We start from the raw sequence: 21,819 nt of genomic DNA on the forward strand, positions 1-21,819 counted from the left end.
GAACATAGAACGGCGTTCCTGTGATCAGCAGGACGTATTTTACACGCATGGGAGTCGTGGAAGGGTTTATTATAAATTTCCTATTGGAAGATTCTTTTTTGAGAGTCTTAAGTAAATGCCTGGTGCCTAATCTAATGAAGCCTTACTTTACTGAGAGGGTGGTAGATAAGTGGAACAGCCTCCCAGCAGAAGTGGTAGAGGGTAATACAGTGAGGGTATTAAACATGCATTGGATAGGCATACGGCTCCTGAATCTAAGACGAGACCCACATGTGAAACAATACTTTTTTTTACCCACATTCAGCCATGTATTCTGGAGTAGGCCAACTAGACCAAGGGCAGAAGTCCCCAAACATGGGGGGAAATTGTCCTCTTGGGCGATCAGGCCCTCTCAATGGACTCCTTACAAAGGAGATCTCCACTTAACCCTATTGGGGACTATGCCGAGCGGTCTCAACCTCCAGAGGATGCATTGAAAGCCGCTGACGTTGTATGAGGATGACTGTCGCAGACGAGGTCACGCGAGGTAAATATGCCGCTGCCCACATATGTGGAAATTCAAGATACTTGACCTACTTTCTTACTTTAAAAGCAGAAAATGAATTCCATAACATTTTTAATATGTCGAAAAGCGAGAGTAACTATTCGCTAGTCACCAAGAGCCGGCATGGAGACTTTCCCTCGCCCGTAATTACAACATTTGTCGCCTCTCTTTCCTTCGTCTCCAAGTAAAAACCCATTCGGCACGTTTTGTCTACGGCCTGCAGCCAGGATCCCCAAGCGCAACCTTTATCTGTCACTCGCGCTTCTACAAAGCCAATGGACCGCTTATATTAAAACACCATTAGCGAAGGATTAGGGTCTTTGAGCTTAAAGTGGTGTAAAAATCCCAAGAATGCCGCACTCAAATGTGGCTGCTTGTTTGGAATGTAAACAAGCAAAGGCCACGGAGGAATAGTTACAATGTTTCAAAAAGAAGCCCCTTCTTCTGTCTTTGACAATCTTCTTAATAAGGGATCCTTCTCATTGTCAACTAATCCCTAATGCCCCAAGCATCCTTGTGCCATATTTTGCATAGACCTCTGGCAAAGAAAAGGTTAACCCCTTCTGCTTGTGACATTAAAAAAACCCATAAGATAGTCCGGAGCTTAGAATATAAGGGACAGGTAGAGACATTTTCATATTTACCTTTTCTTCTTCTTCTTCTTCTTCTTCTTCAAAAAATACAATTTATCTAAATAGGACAATAAATATTAAATTTAGTGGAATTCTTAAAAAATATGAATTTGTTCTTACAGTGACCAACTACGGCAACATTACACTTAAACTGTTCTATAAAAGACACAGCCATTTAGGTGTAATGGGCCCTTTCTAGCTGCAAGTCTTGGGGCAAATATTACTTTTTCGAACGGGAATAATTGGGGCAAAATACATTTTAAAGACTCGTATTTTAAATACATTTTGTCCCAAAAAATTCTTCTTCCGAAATATCTAATCATTTTTTTATTATGTCGATCGTATTCGTGGTTACTGTAGAAAAAAAATCTCTATTTTAAAGAGAAATGGTTAATTTATACCAAAAAAAAGTGTCGATTTCCTGGCAGTCGACCCGATCCATACGTATAATATTTCAGAAGTGAAATAATTTATCATCTGATCATCTCACCCGTCAAAAACCCAGGACATTTATCTCTCGGATTCCTTCGCTTCATGACATAAAAGGGCAAAAAAAAAGACAGACGAGGACACTTGGCTCGATTATTGATGATATTGATAGGGAGCACGTAAAACATGGAAGACATTAAGAAAAAAACATATGTTCTTAGGTTTTCCGGAGACTCTTGGGGATTTATTTACTAAGGCACGCAATTAAAGACGTCAATTTCATACCTACTCTCAGGCTATCCTAACAGACCCATCATCATACGAGGTGGTTGCGTATGAACAGCTCGTAGCTCTCGATAGTTTTTTTAGCTTTATTTTCCTCGGATTTTAAGGACCTATATTTCTATACATTATACAATTTTAAATCTTTACACTGTTCTTGGGTGGAAATATCATGAAAATCAGGTTCATTTGAGTAAACGCCAATGAAGTCGGCCGGTACAGTTGTAGATCATGGCAACCAGTTGAAGGGTATAGTGGGTTTTTCCAATATATGTTGATTTTATTGGAACATTATTCTTCGAAATAGGCTAATTCCCAAAATAAACACCTCTACCGGATTCTTGGCAGGCGGTGGGAGCGCCTGCCATGGTGGAGTTTGGAGTAACAGCGCTGGAGTTGGCGGGTGAAGACCGTCTCCAAAGAAGTTGACTTTCCTTTCATTATCCAAAGAAAAAAAGATACAAATTTTGATGTTTTGAGCCTCGGGTTGTATTGTTGGAAAATTTGGGTCAATGGGATGACTTTTTTTTTGCCGGCTCAAAAGTGTTGTTGGCCATTAATTTAAAATGGCAAAGAGTACGACCACCTTAAAGGGAATATGGCGGGCTATAAAGGAGATCGAGGCTTCTCAGCAGTTTGTTAACGTTTTTTCTTCAATCTTCTCTTATTGTATGAAGGTGTAACAAAAGAAATTAATTGGGGAACCAGACAGGCAGCACCCCCTAAAGAGCTTAATTCACACGAAGCCTGGACTTTAACCAAAGACTTTGTTCACCCGCTAGTAGAAACCACCCAGAAGACCTCACACCACAAGTGGAGCTTTATATGAGGAACTATTTTGCTGTATCTGTGGTTTTCGGTCACTTTAACTCCTGATGTTGGACTTTGCGTTCTTGTTTTTGATTGCACTCTCTAAGAAGACACGGGAAGCGACAGCTCTGTTTAAGAGGCACAAAGGCTACCAGCAATACCGTATCCATAGTTACTATGTATTAAGAATATAGAACACAATCTTTATTATATATTACATGATATTAAATGTATTACCTTTCCTTTGTTCTCGAAAGGATAGTGTCTCGCTTTATTGTAAATTTTTTGTACTAAAAATAATAAATAAATAAAAACCCTTATTTGCCCATTTTTTTTAAAGCTTGGCATCTCCCATTGAAACGCGAGACTTTTCAATAACCCCTCCATTAAAACCAAAGACTGTAAATATATAATAGAAGCCGTCGATGACCTGTTTGTGTCCAGGAGAAGCCTTGAACATATGTGCGATGACTTTAAAGCTTTCTTTCTACCCTGACTAATCAATGATTTGCTTTTAAATATGCTGTGACCGAATTACACCCTTATCTATGTCATCTCAGCCCCGGCCAGCATGTCTGTGATGGATAGAAGGTTCTCTTGTGTCCTTCTGATCTTTAACTTGTGTTGGGGGGGGGGATTCAATAAATCAAGTTTTACAAACAAAATTTTACAAAAGAGATGACCCCCTTCTCAAGCCGTAGCAAACCCCAGGAACTTAAGTGGGCTAACGGCTACGTAAACTATGATGAACTGTGAGTTGGCTTCGCACCGAACTGATCAGGATTCCAGATGCCGGGGTTTAGTATTTTAGCCCCTGGTGATTTTAGTGAATTCCCGAGCCCCCCGCACTGCAGGTGCATTCAGGACGACTCAGTGAGTTGAACTCTTTAAATAACAATTATCATGTTTTGGGATAATTTCCCATTAGAAGCCAAAGGACATACAGTATGTCCCCACTCAATGAAGTAGACAATTTGGTTTATAGAAACCCATGGGAATAAAGGTGGACATTCTCTGGGTCTATTCAAAATAGTTCTTTTGCATATTTTACTTCACTAAGAGGGCAGTGGGTAAGGGGAACGGCCTCCCAGCAGAAGTGGTAATACAGTGAGGCTATTAAACATGCATGGGATAGACATACGGCTCCTGAATCTAAGACGAGACCAACGACTGATTAAGGTTTGAGTCTTTACAGCAGGAACCCGTTGTTGGAACCCTCATTAAAACTGAAGCCCACCTAGGCCTTCTGTATTCACTGGGCACCATAGTGCATTTTGTTCGATAATATGAGTGCTAGCTCTTGGATGCTCCTAGAACAACCTTAGAAAAGCACCCACTTCAAACCCTCTGAGATAATTGGCTCAACAAGAGAAACCATGTCAAAGCTTACTGTGCGTGATAATCGTTACCCTAATAGCCCCATAACAATTATCATACAAAGTAGCCAAGTCAGAACCTTTCTGCTCACTTTGTATCAGTCAGTGAAACCAAACCTCAGATGATTGATTAGCTAGAAAACAAGCGTGAGCGCCTTCAACCAAATATCTGAGGCTTTCAGAAGGAATTTGTACCCAAATGCTTCCAGCAATGAGATAATTAACCCCTCTGGCACTGGACAGGTTAATTGATAGAGGTTAACTAGGAGTCAGTAGCACTAAATGAGTTTCTTTTTCTGATGAAGACCAAGGAATTCTAAAATGTATTTTTTTTTGGCGCCCACTGGGAGAGAATAAAATGGAACATTCCAACTGTTGCAATTGAAAAACGATGCCATTTATATAATATATTACTAGTTTTGGTGCATTGCATGAGGCAAGGGTAACAAGTTAAGTGAATATAAACTTTAAGGGATGTTGGAGAAGTCTGTGTAGAACCTTTGCCCTTTGTATGAGTAGGGGCAGGGATAATGACCCCACCAGAAAGACTACCGGCCATCAAATGTGATCACTGCTGTGATCTTACATAATATAAAGGAAAAAGGGTGGCCATAATCTTGTTGCTTTTAGACCTGCACAAGAACTTTCATCATCATCCTAGTTGTGATCTTCAGAGCTATAGTTGGTGCTCTATCTCATGAGGACACACAGGACCATGTCTTGTATGTCACTGATGACCCAGCCAAGATCGTTCTCTAGTCCTCTCCAGGAACCATTGATAGAAGCTACCAACCAAAGTTTCTCTGCTCTTCCAACGTTATGTCCAACACAAGTAACAGGAATCTTGGTCTCATAAGAAAGCCTTAATAAAACATTCTATGGATTGTTCTCTACTAGATTTTGGGGGTCACTGAAGACCCAAAAGAGAAAAACTGATACATAAAAAGTATTAACACTCACAAAGACGATGATGGTTGTTGAACACAAGTTAATTTTGGGCTTTGCGTCTACGCCTAATTGTCAACGGTATAAATCCCAACTAAACATCGATCCGATCTATGACCTCCGTCTAAAGTCTCAGAGGTAAACGCATCATTATTTTGAGAATGAAACATTTGGCACGACACAAAGTAAAATTTCAAGTATTAGTTTTTGGCTTCCAACGCTGTTCTTGTGTTCGTTTCGCATATTTTTTTGGGACTATCAAGGCTAATAAGTTACGTAACTGTTATGAAGACTTCTAAACCTGACATTTTGTTATTCAAGCTAAAACGGCGTGTTTTTCTTGGCCCGATCCATGAAAAGAAACCGACAAATCTAGTAACCTATCAATAATTCGTGACAGGTATGACAGACGATAAGGCGATTCCTGAAAGTGTGGTGTGAACTTTAACGGCCTTACCGGCAAAGTTAATAACACTTCTGGTACTTGCGTGTTCCAAACAGGTTTTCAATCATTTGGGGTTTTTTTTTTAGATCACCAATCAATAATTATTGGACTTTTTATTTTTGGTGAGGCCATTCAGTAGTTGCCTCCATTGGAGAACTCTTGATGTAATAACGTTGTTGGTCGTCTTGCGTTATCTGTAAAAAATGTTGACCTTCTACCAACAAAAAAAAGGAGAAAAGGGTCCGGGTACAAAAAGTAAGTAAAAACAGAGAAGCCCAATTGATAAGTTGGAGATGCCAGATGAGGAAGGGCAGTCGGAATGTCTCTATCAAAATGTAACTAAACATAGAAACATCTAGAAGCATAGAACGGCATATCAGACCCATTCGCCATCCAGTCGCCTGTTTTTCCTGCTCACCTCGTAATCAGTCGTTGGACTCGTCTTATGTTCAGGAGCTGTATGCCTATCCAACGTGGACATGGGCTCCTTCTAGAAGCTTGGAGAAGCTGTTGCGAAATCAGGCTAGTTGTGTGTTAAAGTCACATTGAGCTCAGCCGTCCTCAGATTAAACGTTCACTTATTTCCGCAGACCCAGAAAGGGAAGTCCAGGTGACGTCACCGATCATGTCTCAGGTGGAATCCGTAAATCATATACATATATATATATATATATCGTATTGTTTCTCCCAATACTTGTTTTTTAATTCTCTTACTATTACGAGACACCAATACCTAAAACTAAATATCTCCCAATATTTTACGTCTCAGTTTTAATAGAAATGTGTGTTTTTTTTGCTGTTTTTTTTTTCTCTCCTTTCTAACTCCGGCAGTCTCGCTCCCACCAAAGCGTTAGCTCAGAAATCATTAAATCCAATTCTATAAACTACTAATCCTAGCTCGTCATCGCTGCCCCGCGCTCTCCCCGCCGGTGAGGTTGGCCTTCGTCAGCTGGTTTTATCGCACGGCTCTCTGCGCCTGAAGCCGTTCCTTTGTTAAATCCCATACGCTGCTCTGGAATATGTTTCTTGGCAGATACAGACCAATTCACTGCGAGTATAACTTTCAGCTGTTCGCAGAGTCCAACTTTTGGAGAAAAAAAACCCGCCTTAAAAAACATTGTAAGACTTTCATCCTCATTCATGTTTAATGTTGGCAGTATATTTTCCCTAGGACTACAGAAGATCTCTGTTAAACATTGGAATTATCAGATCGGGTTACTTCTCTACCCTTCTTATAGCTTTACACCAACCTTATGCGCTCTGCATTGAAGAGAGAATGTGTGTCTGTTATAAACTCCCATGGAAAAAGTATTTCCCTCCTTGAGCATAAACCCAGCGCTGTACACAGTAATAACCCCCCCCAGTGCTGTATACAGTAATAACCCCCCAGTGCTGTATACAGTTATAACCCCCCCCAGTGCTGTATACAGTTATAACCCCCCGTGCTGTATACAGTAATAACCCCCCAGTGCGGTATACAGTTATAACCCCCCCAGTGCTGTTTACAGTTATAACCCCCCCGTGCTGTATGCAGTAATAACCCCCCAGTGCTGTATACAGTAATATAACCCCCCAGCGCTGTACACAGTAACAACCCCCCAGCACTGTATACAGTAATATAACCCCCCAGCGCTGTACACAGTAACAACCCCCCAGTGCTGTATACAGTAACAACCCCCCAGTGCTGTATACAGTAATATAACCCCCCCCAGTGCTGTACACAGTAACAACCCCCCAGTGCTGTACACAGTAACAACCCCCCAGTGCTGTACACAGTAACAACCCCCCAGTGCTGTATACAGTAACAACTAACAACCCCCCAGTGCTGTATACAGTAATAACCCCCCAGTGACTTTCTCTGCTCAAACACCACATTGAGCTGATGCTTTATGGCAATGCTAATGAAGTCCGTTCCTCTATACACTTTCGATAGTCAGGGAGTCCTTGTGGTGATTTAGACTGAGGCATTCTATTATTTCCCACAGGCAGTGTGATAAGGAGTCGGGTTGTTTGTCTAGTAGATTGCTGCTCAGATAACAGAGCGAGAACTCATACAAATGGCAAAAAAACATTATATTAGGGGCAAAAACTACAACTGTTTTTTTAAAAAAAGTGTGATATTTTTGAAAATGTACTTTTAATCTGATGTTAAAAGTAAATTCATACAGAGCCACGATCATATCAGCGCATCCCGACAATATACGCCTCCCGTTTCAGTTGAAATGATTCCGTTTTGTTCTGTCGCTGGAAAGTTGACGTGCCAAACGTGCTTTCGAAACACTTTTGTTTTTCACGACTTGAGACAGGGAAGCGTTTTTTTACAATAAGGCTTTACTCAGATCCGGCTAGTGTTTCCATGAACAGAGCAGAAGAATAATGAGGTTTAGTTAAATATTGGGTTAGGTGACAGTCGGTGGAAGGCCGACCCGTATATATAAGTAGTGACGCGGATTGGAATAACCCCATTGCCAACTTCTAGTCAAAATTTCAGTGATGGCCGAATATTCAGACGGATTTACTGTAAGTAGCAGAATATGTATTTTAAGACACTATTTAAATGGTCAGCTGACGCGGCGCTCAGGGGAGGAACGCGTGGAACACCCATGAGATTATTGAATTTCCAGTCTTCTGAGGTGGGAAAAAAAAGTCCATATGATGTAATAGCCCAGTGACTTCATAAGAGAAGAGTAGAAACACCAAAAATTCTGGAGAATTTATTAAAAAAAAACTGAGTTGAGCATAAAAAGAAATCTAGATTGTAAGCTCCTTTGGGCAGGGCCCTCCTCACCTGTAAGTCTGATTGTTATGTTAAATACTACTTGTCATGTCCGGTCTACCCATTCCCTTATGAAAAATTACTGCAGTTTTTCTGAAGTAATACTGCAGTTTTTTGGACATGAAAAAACTGCAATACTGCACTTTTACTGCAGTATTACTGCACATTTACTGCAGTTTTACTGCATTTGTACTTCACTGTACTGCAGTATTACTGCACATTTACCGCACTTTTTTTTATATATTGCAAACCTGCAGTTGTACTTCAATGTACTGCAGCTTTATTGCATTTGTACTTCCGTACAAAAATAACTGCAGTACAGTGAAGTACAAATGCAGTAAAACTGCAGTAAATGTGCAGTAATACTGCAGTAAAAGTGCAGTATTGCAGTTTTTTCATGTCCAAAAAACTGCAGTATTACTTCAGAAAAACTGCAGTAATTTTTTCGTAAGGGTTGTACAGCGCTGCGGAATATGATGGTGCTATATAAAACAACAAATAATAATAACAACAATATGTGATTTGCTTATATACAAACCCCAAAATATATGCGTAATTTTTTTTAACTGTTTTTTTTTTATAACTGCTCCCTGCTATACCGTAATTTAGTAGTAATTTTCCTATACAATTTAAGTGTTTTGTTAGAAGAAACTTTGTAAATAAATAAATTAATAAATAATAATTTTTTTTAATGTGTCCATTGCTATATTTCTGTATGGGGGGGGGGGTTTAAAGGGCTTTTGTTTCGTTACGGTAAAAAAGAAAAATTAACAAAAAAAAATAATAAAATAGGAAAAGCAAATTGAAGTTTCACATTTAATAGTAGTTTGAACCCAGAGCCAGCTGAGACTGTGACGATTTCAATTAAGTGGAGGGAATTGCAGGGGTTAGGTGATTAGACATGGCTCTCCATGGAAAATGAGAAGGAGGTGACAGAGAACGTGCCGTGAGAATAATTAGCTACGGACGGTCACATGAAATTAAAACTATTCATGTAAATATTACTGGTTTCGACACAAAACCATCTTCTGCTTATAAATGACAAGAAAAATCTTGGTCGAGGAGCGAGTATAACGTCCATACGGCTGCCAACGTACAATGGGTTTTAAAGGGTGCCGCATATGACATCATCTCTGTATTGTGATGTCACATCCTGTTCACGTTGCACTATAGTGACATCAAATTACCATACTCTGCTTTTTTCCCCACATCCCTAAATGCAGAATTATTTATTAAAATTTGTAAATTAGAATTAATGCCAATACTGCCTTCAAAATAAGGTTTATTTACCAATAAGCTTTACTGTTTTATTATTTTTATTATTAATATATATTTTTATCCTGCTTGGAAAAAAAATAGTTGCGAATAATATATATTTTTAAGGTTTGTAGACGGAAAACAGATGTACGCCTTTTTTTTTTTGCTACATAAGTATAAAAAGATCCTGAATGTATCCAGTCTGAAATGTAAATTTTCTGCTCCGGTTCTGGCTGTCAATCCAAAATTGGGCCGGTCTCGATAAATGGCGGGTCAACACCTGACCTTGTCTGTTGCATCTGTGACATTCCCTCTGTTAACATCTGCTAAGCCAATTATACATTTTTTCCCCCTTTTTATAGAAAAAATTGATTTTTTTTTATAATAATAATAATAATATTTGCCATTTGGGAGTCGGAAACTCAAGACATCAAGTTCAACGAAAGGTACATATTTTACCGACGGCAGAATCGATTGAAATAACCCGTTCACCTGGAATAAACACTATTGTTATAATACAAAAACACAAACAAAAAAACCCAGAAGAAATGCATGCCAAGAACAATATTTAGGTGTGGGAATGAGTTGTACAGATTAACATCTTTTGTTCGCAGGTGACAGGTACTGTGTGAAAGTATGTCGGCATTCAACGCAAATTAGCTGAAAGGAATTATCTGAAAGAATTTTCACACGTAAGAAAGTAAAAAAAATAAAATAAAAAAATAATTAAAAAAAATAATAATAAACACAATTTTTTTTTAAGGTTTATTCCTGGGTGATAAAAATATAGTTGCCACGACTACCTTGAAGGGTCTTCGTTATCTAAATCATTGTACATCGCTGCTGATTATGATGGTGCTCTATAAATCAATAACTAATAAATATAATAATAAACCGTTTTTTATGATAAAATAGAAAAAAGCTTTTTTAATGGTTGCTTTTACCTTCTTTATGACATCATCACAAGGTACCATCTGCAAATATTTTTTTTTTTGAGTGGAAATGTTCATTTTGTGAGGGTTTTTGGTCAAATATTTGCTGGGGCGGTCTCCTTCAGACCAAACACACGGCAGCAACCAGAGTGAATCATTAACTGGAATTTGGGAGTCATTTTCCCTGTTTAATTAACTAATATTGTGTCATTCATGACATCTCAGCACCATATATGGGGAGATTGTTAAAAATATGGGATAATGGGATAAGCGTATGATCGTACTACCAGTACTAATGGGATCCCTCCAATCGGTCGTCAGTTTACTGAACTGAGAAGATGGTAGATAAATGTAATAGCCTTCCAGCAGGGCTGGTAGAGGGTAATACAGTGTGGGTACATGCATGGGATAGACATACGGCTCCTGAATCTAAGACGAGACCAACGACTGATTCAGGTTTGAGTCTTTAGAGCAGGAGAAACAGGCAGACTAGACGGGGGCCGAATTGGGCCGACCTGCCAGCAGGTTCTATTTTTATATTGTGTCATTCAGCTTTGTAATTCTAGTTAGAAAAGCTCATCTGGGATGTTACAGCAAATTTAAATCAGGGCATGAAGGAGTTAAGTCCGGACTGTACCCCAGGAATCTGTCCTTCGACTTTCCCCGTTCTAGTTGTCGAACTGCCCCTTCGTGCTGAGATCCTGATAAACTGCCTCTACAACCTCAAATTCTACCCCTTCACCCAGAAAATAATCAATGTTTAAGGAAACCCAGTCTGAGTTAAACCAGAAATGTTCGGTATTTCTGACCAAAAATTATACGAGTGTCGGAGAATTCCACCTTAATGCAGATATTTCTCATGCCCCCCCCCCAGGGACAGGGGCAGCTCTGACCTGAAGACTTTAGCGACTAACAAAAGCATTTCCCGTGTGTTTTACTTGCAGTTCCCACATGTAGCCACTAGGGTGCACAAGTAGCGCTACAGGCAGCATTTCCATCATCATTGTATCATTTCTGTGCTCCGTTTATACAATCCAAATATACATATCATCATATTGTGCACATTGAGTATATGAACCCCAAATGTTTTGAGACACCATATTATTGGTCCTCTAGCTCCGACACGTCCCCTTTTATGAGTGGCCCTACCCTGTGACCCACAACCCAAACGTGCTTACACTGCTATCTAATTTCTAAACTGCCTCAATGAAAGCCGGGGGGGGGGGGTTGGAGAGGTGTTGTTCATCCTCAATATTTAGCATCCAAACCGGACATCAAAAAGATGGTGGAGTAACCAGAAACTACGTAGGAGGAGGACAGAAGGAGAAAGCCTGGAAGAATAAATACCCATCGCCTTAACGGCGGGGCTTATTTATTATTAAGTGGCAGAACTCCTAATGAACAAACACAACTTTCTTCAAAGATTCTTCCTGTCGGAGTAACGCCACATTCCACTAGTCACAGACCGTTGAGGACAGTCTTCTGTTATTTACCTACGAGGCTGATTTAAAACCCGAGTATGTCAGGATTGAAAAGCATTCGGATGTCAAAATAATTGCAAACAAAATAAGGTTCTTATTAATGTCGTCACAGGGTCAAAGACGGACACAAAAGAAAGGTAATTTTGGAGAAGTGGAGAAATGAAACATTGCGCAAATCACTTTTATGGCTCTTTTTGTTTTAATCACTTTTATCTCTTCTATGACACTCGGAGAAGTTGACTTCCTTGAGCCCCAACAACATTCTGTAGTAGACTTCAAAGGCGTATTCGGTTGGGGTTAAGCAGTGTATGGCTCTCAACATGGAAGACTCTCCTGTTTATTTAGAACATCCACAAAGAAACCACAATTTACCATGACACGAGTGTTTAAGAGCAAAAATAATCATATCGTATTACTCTCAAAATCTCTCTCTCTACTAAATTATTTTATGTTTTGTTGGACGGCAGCAGAAAAGGAAGGTGGTATTCTCTAAGGCCATCCAGTTTCTTTTTGGCATGTTGTAGGAAGAGGGAGAAGAAGAAATGTAGCCACCTCCTCCAAGAAACTCCAGAAATGGAACCTTTATAAAACCAGGTGATACAACGATCACGACCTGGAGGTTCCTGGTCTAGTCCATTTTCTAGCCCATTCTGATGTCTCCCTTACCCTGGTTGACTTTGGTGACTATATCCCTTTGATTTAACAATTATTCAGATTCAGATAAAGATGGTGGTATCTTTGAAGGCCATCCCAGATGGGTATCTGCCTCCCCCCAAGTTATTTTAGAAATGGAACGTTTTTCAAACAAATTGATACAACGATTGATAAATCCCCCAACTTGGAAGTTCCTCCTTCAACGAGGGCTTGCGCTAATTCTTATGTCTCTACTTGGAAATATTACCCTGGACACTTTGGTGACTTCATCCCTTTAACAGTAATAAGGATCCAGATAAGGACTGGGGTATCACCCGAGACCATCATCACTCTTCTTTTGTTATGGTGTAGGAATAAAGGGAATATGACTGGTATCCACCTCCTCCAAGTTACTCCAGAAATTGAACTTGTATGAAACGAGGTAATACAACAATCGATTCATCCAACAAATTGAAGGTTCCTGCTCTGGGCCATTGATTTAGTTCAATAACGACGTGAGCTAATGCCTATCTTCCCACCAGAAAATATTACCCTGGTGAATATATGACTTTCACAGTAACAAGGATCTAGAAAAGGATGGCGGTATCATCCGAGGCCATCATCAGTCTTATTTTGATATGGTGTAGGGATAAGAGGAATATGATAGGTATGTACCTCCTCCAAGATACTCCAGAAATGGAACCTTTATCAAACAAAGGCATACAATGATCGATACATGCCATAACTCGTAGGTTCCTGCCTTAGTCCATTTCATTCAGTTCAATGAGGACTTGGGCTAATTCTTACCTTTCTACTAGAAAATATTACCTTGATGAATTTTGATGACTGCACCACTTTTTTTTTACAGCAATCATGGACATGATTATGGCGAAGACATTGGGTTTCCAGTAGGTTTAGAAGGATTGACTGTTTTGGGTATTAAATGAAACGATAGATCATGGAGTTACGGGGTGTCATGGACTATTCCACCTATTTCGGCTATTAAGGTTGAAACTTTGTATCGTTATAACATGGTTCCATTAGGATCCATCAAAAACGAGGATCTTAAACAAAAAACAATATAGTCGCCAACTCTGGCTGTTTTGTCTACATTGGTTGATACAGATATACAGTGGAATTTTAATGCCTAGAATTTGAGTCCAATCTTTGCCACAAATTACGTAACATAAAACAACAGGATGCCATTAATATGTAATATGTGTGATTAACATGTGAACACGCTGGGTATCAGATAGCAGCGTGGAAAGTATTGGATATGCCTAATTATCTAAACTGAAGGAATTGTCCTACTGTTGCTTCTGTCATTTCCCAAATATTTTGTTTAATGACGACGTTACGTTTCTGCATTAAATGCATTGGGGAGTTCTCAGTCTTCACCTAATTTATATCGTGCTAAGAGTGATTATGTCTGCAGGCCGCTAATTGTCGCCTTTCTCTTAAGTGTAAAGTATTTCTTGGGCCATCATTAGTCAAACAGACTCATTATATCACTGAACTTTGCGTAACCCAAAGGATCAAAATTCAAGAAAGGTCCCTGAAGATTGCAAATAATAATGTTCGTTCATTCGGTGCATCTTGAACTATAATTTAAAAAAAAATTGCATACAATAATAATTATAATTAATATATATATATATTATAGTAAAAAATGCTTGTCATGATCAAAATATCTTTACATAATTCAGTATAAATATGTATTTATATGGGTACAATTATACAGAATATATATAATTAAATATAATAAGAGTACTATAATCTTCAGCCATAAAAATTTATTAAAAATATTCTAAATATAATAAAAAACATCTAATTTAAAAAGCTGATGTTCTGTAAAGATTTTTCCTAAATACTATGCCTTTCCTGGAATGCCAAGCTTTCAGTTAGTATTTTAATCTATTCTAAAGTTTTCTTAAGAAATATTTCTTTTATACATATATATATATATATATATATATATACATATATATATATATATATATATATATATATATATATATATATATATATGTATATATATATATATATATATATATGTATATATATATATATATATATATATATGTATATATGTATTTTTTGTTTGTTTGTTTTTGATGTAGTATTGTTCATACATATATTTAAAGAAAAATATTTTTTGGTGGAATATTGGACTATTTCAACTTATTAAAAAAAAGGAAAAAAATATAATAATACAATATTAAAAAAGTATGCTTATTGCTATTGATTCATAAGTGAGATTTAGTGGCATTCTATTCGATTAGTGTATTACCTGATAAATTTAGACGCGTTTTTCCTGTTTTTGGTAATTTTTGTCCCACGCTGTATTTGTAGCCAGTAGATGGCGTCATAAACGGTTAGTTGCTGACGCTTTGTCCTCGGCACAGGTTTTGTATGATAACCACCAGTTGCAGAATTAACAGAAGTCAGTGGTATGTACTAATTACTGCTCTTAACATTATTATCTTACTGACAGTATGCATCATTGGATACGAAAGATAAGACAATCATTAATATTGACAAATCCGATCATTATTTATCTTTGTACAGCGCTGCGGAATATGATGACGCTTTAGAAATCAATAAATAACTTAAAAGAAGAAAACATTTATTCTGGTTTTAATTGTATTTTTCCTTTTATAAAAATAACTTTTTATGCATTATTTTATTAAATATTTAAATTACATTTTATTTATAGAGCAAAAGCAGATTCCGTAGCGCTATTACAACAGGAAAAAGCAAAAACTAAAAAAAACCCATAAAAATTGCTAATATTTAAAGTTAATAATAATAATAATATATTATTAATGTAATAATTAAATTAACACATCTTAAGACAGACCGGTACAGATGGAGAAGAAGATCCTGCCCATGTGAGCTTACGATCTACGAATATAAACGATATTATGTGCATTTTTGTCTGCCAAAGGCTCCGGGTGTCTAACCAGTAAATGAAGCCGGTCGTTAGCACGTAAATAACTTATTCCAGCAATCTTATTATCATTAGTTAGCTTTTTACAGCTAATTAATAACTGCAGAAAAGAAACCAAAATAAAACGGGGACTTCTGGGTCTGTCTGTTACATTTTTCCTTGGTTTCTCGTTTAATTAAATGATCCCATAATGAAATCTCTCCCAAATGAATCCCTTTTCAATCATTAATGAGATTCTGAAGCTCTGCTCGGCGTTTCATCTATTATACATTACGGCAACTAAACCATTTCTGCTTCTATGTGTTTTTTTCTACATTTTCCAACTGGAAAGAAAATTCAAGCACCCTCCTGCGCGACACCGAGGACAGGGGTTCGATGAGTGATTTTAACGGGGGGCCTAAAGCCAAGCAGGTAGACTTGTGGCTTTGCCGGCAGCTTCTTCTTCCTCGTTGGGTTACATTAATATTTGGACTATTAATACTAGGTGTGTAATGATGCAACGGAGGGGGCCTAGAAAGTTCGGGGGCCACAGGAAGTTTGAAGGCCCCAGAAAGTTTGGGGGTCCCGTTGCTGATGTACCCTCCACCATTTAGAGATTGGTTGATCTTCTGGTGATCTGGGAATCCAGGACCCCCCATGTGTGTCCACGCGCCGGCAGTCCAATGCTTATGACATCACTACTTCCTGTGTCACTATACACATAGACCAGCCAGGAGCGGAAGGCTAGTAGTGTGGCTTAATGGACAGCTCATTCCTATCGATACCTCACCCACACATTAGCGAGTTCCGCCATTTTGTCCCTGTCCCACCTCTTTGTCATGCATATGTAGTCCGTTACGATATCATCTGAAATATAAATCTGACCCCATTACCCTGTCCAATTATCTCCATTTTTCCTAACTTTTAATGTTTTAACCCAGAATCCACCGGCAGATCGGCCCCATTCGGCCCGTCTAGTCCACCCGTTTCTCATGCTGTAAAGACTCAAACCTTAATCAGTCGTTGGTCTCGTCTTAGATTCAGGAGCCGTATCCCCATCCCATGCATGTTTAATCCCCTCACTGTATTACCATCTCCTACTTCTGCTGGGAGGCGGTTCCACTTATCAACCACCCTCTCAGTAAAGTAAACGTTCCTTACATCTAAATATAATATAAGGTTGTGAGAAGGACCCCCTCTACTTTCTGTCTGTGGATTCCTTTATCAAAGCCCCATGAAAATACAGATACGTACAAATGATACGCACATAGAACCTCTGGCATTTCAGAAGTTAAACAAACCGGATTAGTTAAGGCGTACTAATGCTCTTTAATAAATGAGTTCCATATTTATGTATTTTCTTTACATAACTCATTAAATATTAATACCCGTCCTACTCACGGAATAATCATTTATTTTTCTCATGTTTCTCGAAAAGAGAATGTACTAAGATGTAGCAAATCCTCTGGGATTCTGTTCTTTATTGTTTCCTCTTTTTACCAATATCTCGGTTTTTTTTAGCTGCCTGGTAATGATCTCAGTTTCCAAGGAGAAAAAACCCAAAACAGACGTTTCAATCCAGCCAGCCCATATTGGTGATATTGGAAACGTATGTTGCTCATCAATATGTCATCTGTGTCAATAAGCAATTAAATATTTATATTTTTACCGGTCATTTGAGATCTTTACAACAACAGGCTTGTTATGTGGCACATTGTATCTCGCTTTATTAAGTGCTTTGCACATATGGACAAAGTATGGACCATTAAAAAATGGAACTTTGATCAATAACTCAAAGGCAACTGTAGCACGGGGTGAAATATCATATTGTGTTCAAGGTGATGTCGTTTCATGATGAGAACCCAAAGCCGCTGGGCTGAAATGTATCTCAGAGCAGATTCCATATAGTGGGTTTTTCTAGTATTGGGTGTTATTGTGTTCTTCGATGAAGAGTCGTTGATGGACTAAGTTGTACGTCAATGTCAAATCATCTCAAAGTTCCATCCCAGTCCTGGAGAAGTCTTAGAATCCATTTAATTAACATGTAACTAGTCAATTAAGGATTGTTCTACAGGAAATACTAACATAAACGTTTGGTTACATCTTAGGATGTTGTCATGTTTCTCAATGGAGCTGAACCGTTCCATCCTAGTGCTGAAGAAGTTTTAGAATTGCTTTAATTGAGGCGTAACTGGTCAATTAAGGATAGTTTTAACTTTTGGTTACATTCCAGAAATCCATACGGAACCATCAGCCATCTTGGGATGTTGTCATGTTTCTCAATGAAGCTAAAAGGTACGTCGGTGATGTCAAATTATCTCAAAGTTCCATACCAGCCCTGGAGAAGACTTGGAAACCATTTAAAAAACCGTGTAACTAGTCAATTTAGGATTGTTCCACGGGAAATACTAACATAGACGTTTGGTTCTATGCCTTCTTAGATCTGATCGGACAATCCTTCTATATTTCTTTGGATCAGATGTTATCTATGGAAGATCATCCTTCTTGCCTCCCAGGTTCCTCTCACCAAATTAGCCCCATGGTTTATAGATTCATCCTTTATTCTTCTAGTTTGGTTCATGAAATATTCTTTTTCTTTCTTAAATTGTGTTGGCCAACACTAAAAAAATATCACAACGACCTTTTACTAAATAATAAGCAAAAAGCAGATGTTCCAGAGGGTCGTAACAAATTCCAGGGGATGGAAGAACAGAGTTTCACACCCCTACTGACAACTGAACCCACCTTGGATGCCAAAATTATCTTAAAGAAGTCATAGCGTTGGAAATATTTCAGGATCTCGCACATCGCACATGGATCGTTGCCTTGATACGATCGAGCTACGTTGTAACTTTCCAGAAGCAGGTCATTTCAAATTCAGAATTTCAGAAAATGACCCCAAAATATTTTTGTTCCTGTCACAAATAAACAAAATTTCCATTTACCTTCCATAAATTACATTTTTTTGCCTCTGGACAGATGCATCTTCGGACTAGTGGTACTTATTGAATTAGAAACACTGACCGCTGGCAACATTGCTGTTCCGAGCTGGAATTTGAGTGGGAAAGTGTTTATTGTGTCTGATATAATAGGTAAACACCTGCTGATACCTATCTAGAATAATTAGGTCAAGACGCACGTGAATAAGACCTTGGCAAATCTAACCCCTATTCACTCGGAAGCTTCCCCTCCCCCCAGCGAGTCTCTGAATATACAGATGGCCGTATTCTCTTAACCAGCTGTCTCTTTTTTTGCCATTCAAAAAACAATGAAGGCAGTGTTTTCTATGAGGTTGACTACCCAATTTAAAATACACCTATGTTACAGTAAAAAAAATAAAAAAAATAAAATACTACGGCATCTTACCTGTTAATAAAATTAATTAAATAATAACAATAAAAAGAATAACAAGTTGGAATAGAACAGGAAGGAATGCAGAGATGAAAAGGCTGCGACTCTCAGACTGTCCGGGGAAACTCTTCCCAAGCAAGGATAGATAGCGACCGTGCATATTATTATTATTTATTGATTTATATATCACCATCTTATTCCACAGCGCTGTACAACAGGCCATAACAAGCAGTCTATTGTATTAACAATTTGGATTTACAGAAACAAAAAGTTAAGGAGACTCTGCTCGGAGGAGCTTACAATCTATAGGGATACATTCATAATCTAGAAGGACGTTTACAATCTAGAAGGATGAGTTTCTTCTGCAAGAAGGGTTGTGCTGGCCCCATACAGCTATGCATTATATAGGTCTCATCTTAGAAACCTGGAACCTGCTGTCAGATCGGCCCCATTCGGCCCCCGTCTTAAGTCCTTCTGTAAAGACTCATACCTTAATCAGTCGTTGGTCTCGTCCTAGATTCAGGAGCCGTATGTCTATCCCATGCATGTTGAAATTCCCTCACTGTATTACTCTCTACTACTTTTTCTGGGAGGCTGTTCCACCTATCTACCACCTCTACAGGTCCAGCTTATTCTTGTATGAGAAACCCTTTACAATACATTGTTTCCAACAGCTTCATTTCACGAAAGGCGTGTTACCCATCTCACCTATTGTTCCCACATGAATTTCTTGGACTACATGATAGAATCTTTTCAATGAACCAAACGCTGAATATCGATTTCTCAGTTACATTCATGTCCCGGTGTTTCCGTGTTAACTCACGCCGTATCTAATTTTATCGTAATAATGCACTTTTCAGTTAATTCTCACCAGTAGAACAGCTCCGAGGCAAGTTTCACAAGACAGAGCTAAAGAACTGATATCATCGCATACAATATAAAACCTGACTTCATATTCTGGGGGGTTTAATCATAAGAAGGAAGCCAACCTTATATCACAGTAACCCCGTAACTCGATCCCTCGTAAATGTCAACAGCCCGATATCTACGAACTCTTACAAACAATACCCAATTCTGTTTCATTGACGCTTTCCTCCAGGAAGATCTCCGTATATATTATTAGATACAGTTACAGTTTCTTTATATTAAATTACCTAACACCAGACTTTTCTTTAATATGTCAGCTCTTTTGGAACTTGGCTGCCAAGTTGAATGTTCCAGAGCCGGAGACTTTGTTAGAAAGGTCATCGTCGAAGACTTATTCTTGGTCTGCGTCTTAATAACGTCGATGACTCCTATCCCCGGTGGAGATATTTTTAACAATGATGGATAAGTGCCTTGTAATAAGTAATAAGAGGTATATTGTCTCCTTCCTAAACAAACCTTATGTTCACTTACCCCTTGGGTATGGTGATGGAGTTGCAACTTAGCAGGTAGAACCATTTTCCATGCTTCTGGAACTTGAGGTCTCACCATCTCCGGTCAACAGATCTAAGCCTCGATCATAAGAATTCATGGCTGCTCTTTGGTAATTTGGTAAGGAGAAGAAGACTGCTAGGTCTCTAGATAAGGCAAAGGCAGGGCGAAAAGAGGTTTTATCTCCCAAAGCGTAACAGAAAAAGTAAATAATTAATAAATAATTAATTAAAAAATGATTATAACTTTTTTCGGTTGTCCCGGCTTTTACGGAGCGAACATTGAGGCCGAATGGGTATGAATGCATCAAAAACAACCTCATTAATGGCTAAGTTAAACGTAGCAATAACCCACAGTTAGCTCTTTATCGATATGTTTTACACCTTAATCTTAATATTATTATTTTGATTTTATTACAATCTCCATTCTGTTATCTGCGCCAATATCAAATGGGGGAGGTAACCCATGTACAACAGGCGTAGCTGTTCTCTAGAGCTCATGCACAGAGCAAAGAGGGAGGCTAGTGGCTGTCCTTCGAAATCCGAGACAGATGGCAGGTATGCAGATCATTGCCGAAGGGGTCTCTAATCCAGAATGAGGTGTTTGGAAGCTTAGCATGCTGCGACGTTATGGACCCCTGGTGTATTGACCTGCACACGGGGAGAAAACGGAGTACGCAGTAAGCCAGGTTTATATTGGCCACAGGTTATGGCGCGAGGTGTTTTATTAGTTCGTCTGATGCCTTTAAAATGAACATTGGCACTTTATAAAACCCCAGCCCGGCACATGGAAATATAATCCGGCTTAGGCCCCGATCACGACAATGAGGATAGCGCTCTGTCTGGGATCACCTTGTTTTGCCCGGGTTCACAGCTGTTTATGTATCGGAAAGGCTACTTGTAAATGATGTCTGAAGCAATAAAGGAAAGGTGCCAACTTTATGAACTGTGCCAAGATTGACTTGCCAACCCTACAATGCCAAGAATATCTCAACGGAAGACGCAAGGCTTGTTGTAGCTCATTCCGCGACGATAACCAAATAGTTTAGAGGTTTTGGTTAATTCCCTAACAAAGCTGGCAGAAGAATAAAAAAAATACTCTAATTACCCCAATGACATATATTTGTGCGTTATTTTTTTTTTTCTTCCTGTTTTACACGTGTAGATAATAGGAAACGTGATAAAACACAGAGGCCGTGCTAATTTTGATGGCGCGGAACCAAGTCAGCTCCGGGGCTCAGCTTGACTTACGGGAAATAGAAAAATATTAGACAATTTAATGACGGGGGGAAAAAAAGTACATTGTTCCGGAATGACCCAAAAGTCTGTTTATATGGAGCAGTTGGGTCATAAGCTGGTTTATAAAACTGGCACTCATTGTCTCCATTTAATACAGATACACAATTAATCGTAGAGGTTGGTGGTCTTGGACGCACAAATTATTTTTGGGTCCAAATTTTAATGAAATATTAGAAGTTAAGACGGACTGGACTGGCAATGATGGGGTTAGGGTCAAAGGTGACGCGACCATATAGACTATTTAAGATGTGATTAAGATCCCTAGTAATCCATATAGCCCCCC

The sequence above is a fragment of the Spea bombifrons genome, chromosome 13 (genome assembly GCF_027358695.1).
Source record: "Spea bombifrons isolate aSpeBom1 chromosome 13, aSpeBom1.2.pri, whole genome shotgun sequence".
NCBI classification, from domain to species: domain Eukaryota; kingdom Metazoa; phylum Chordata; class Amphibia; order Anura; family Pelobatidae; genus Spea; species Spea bombifrons.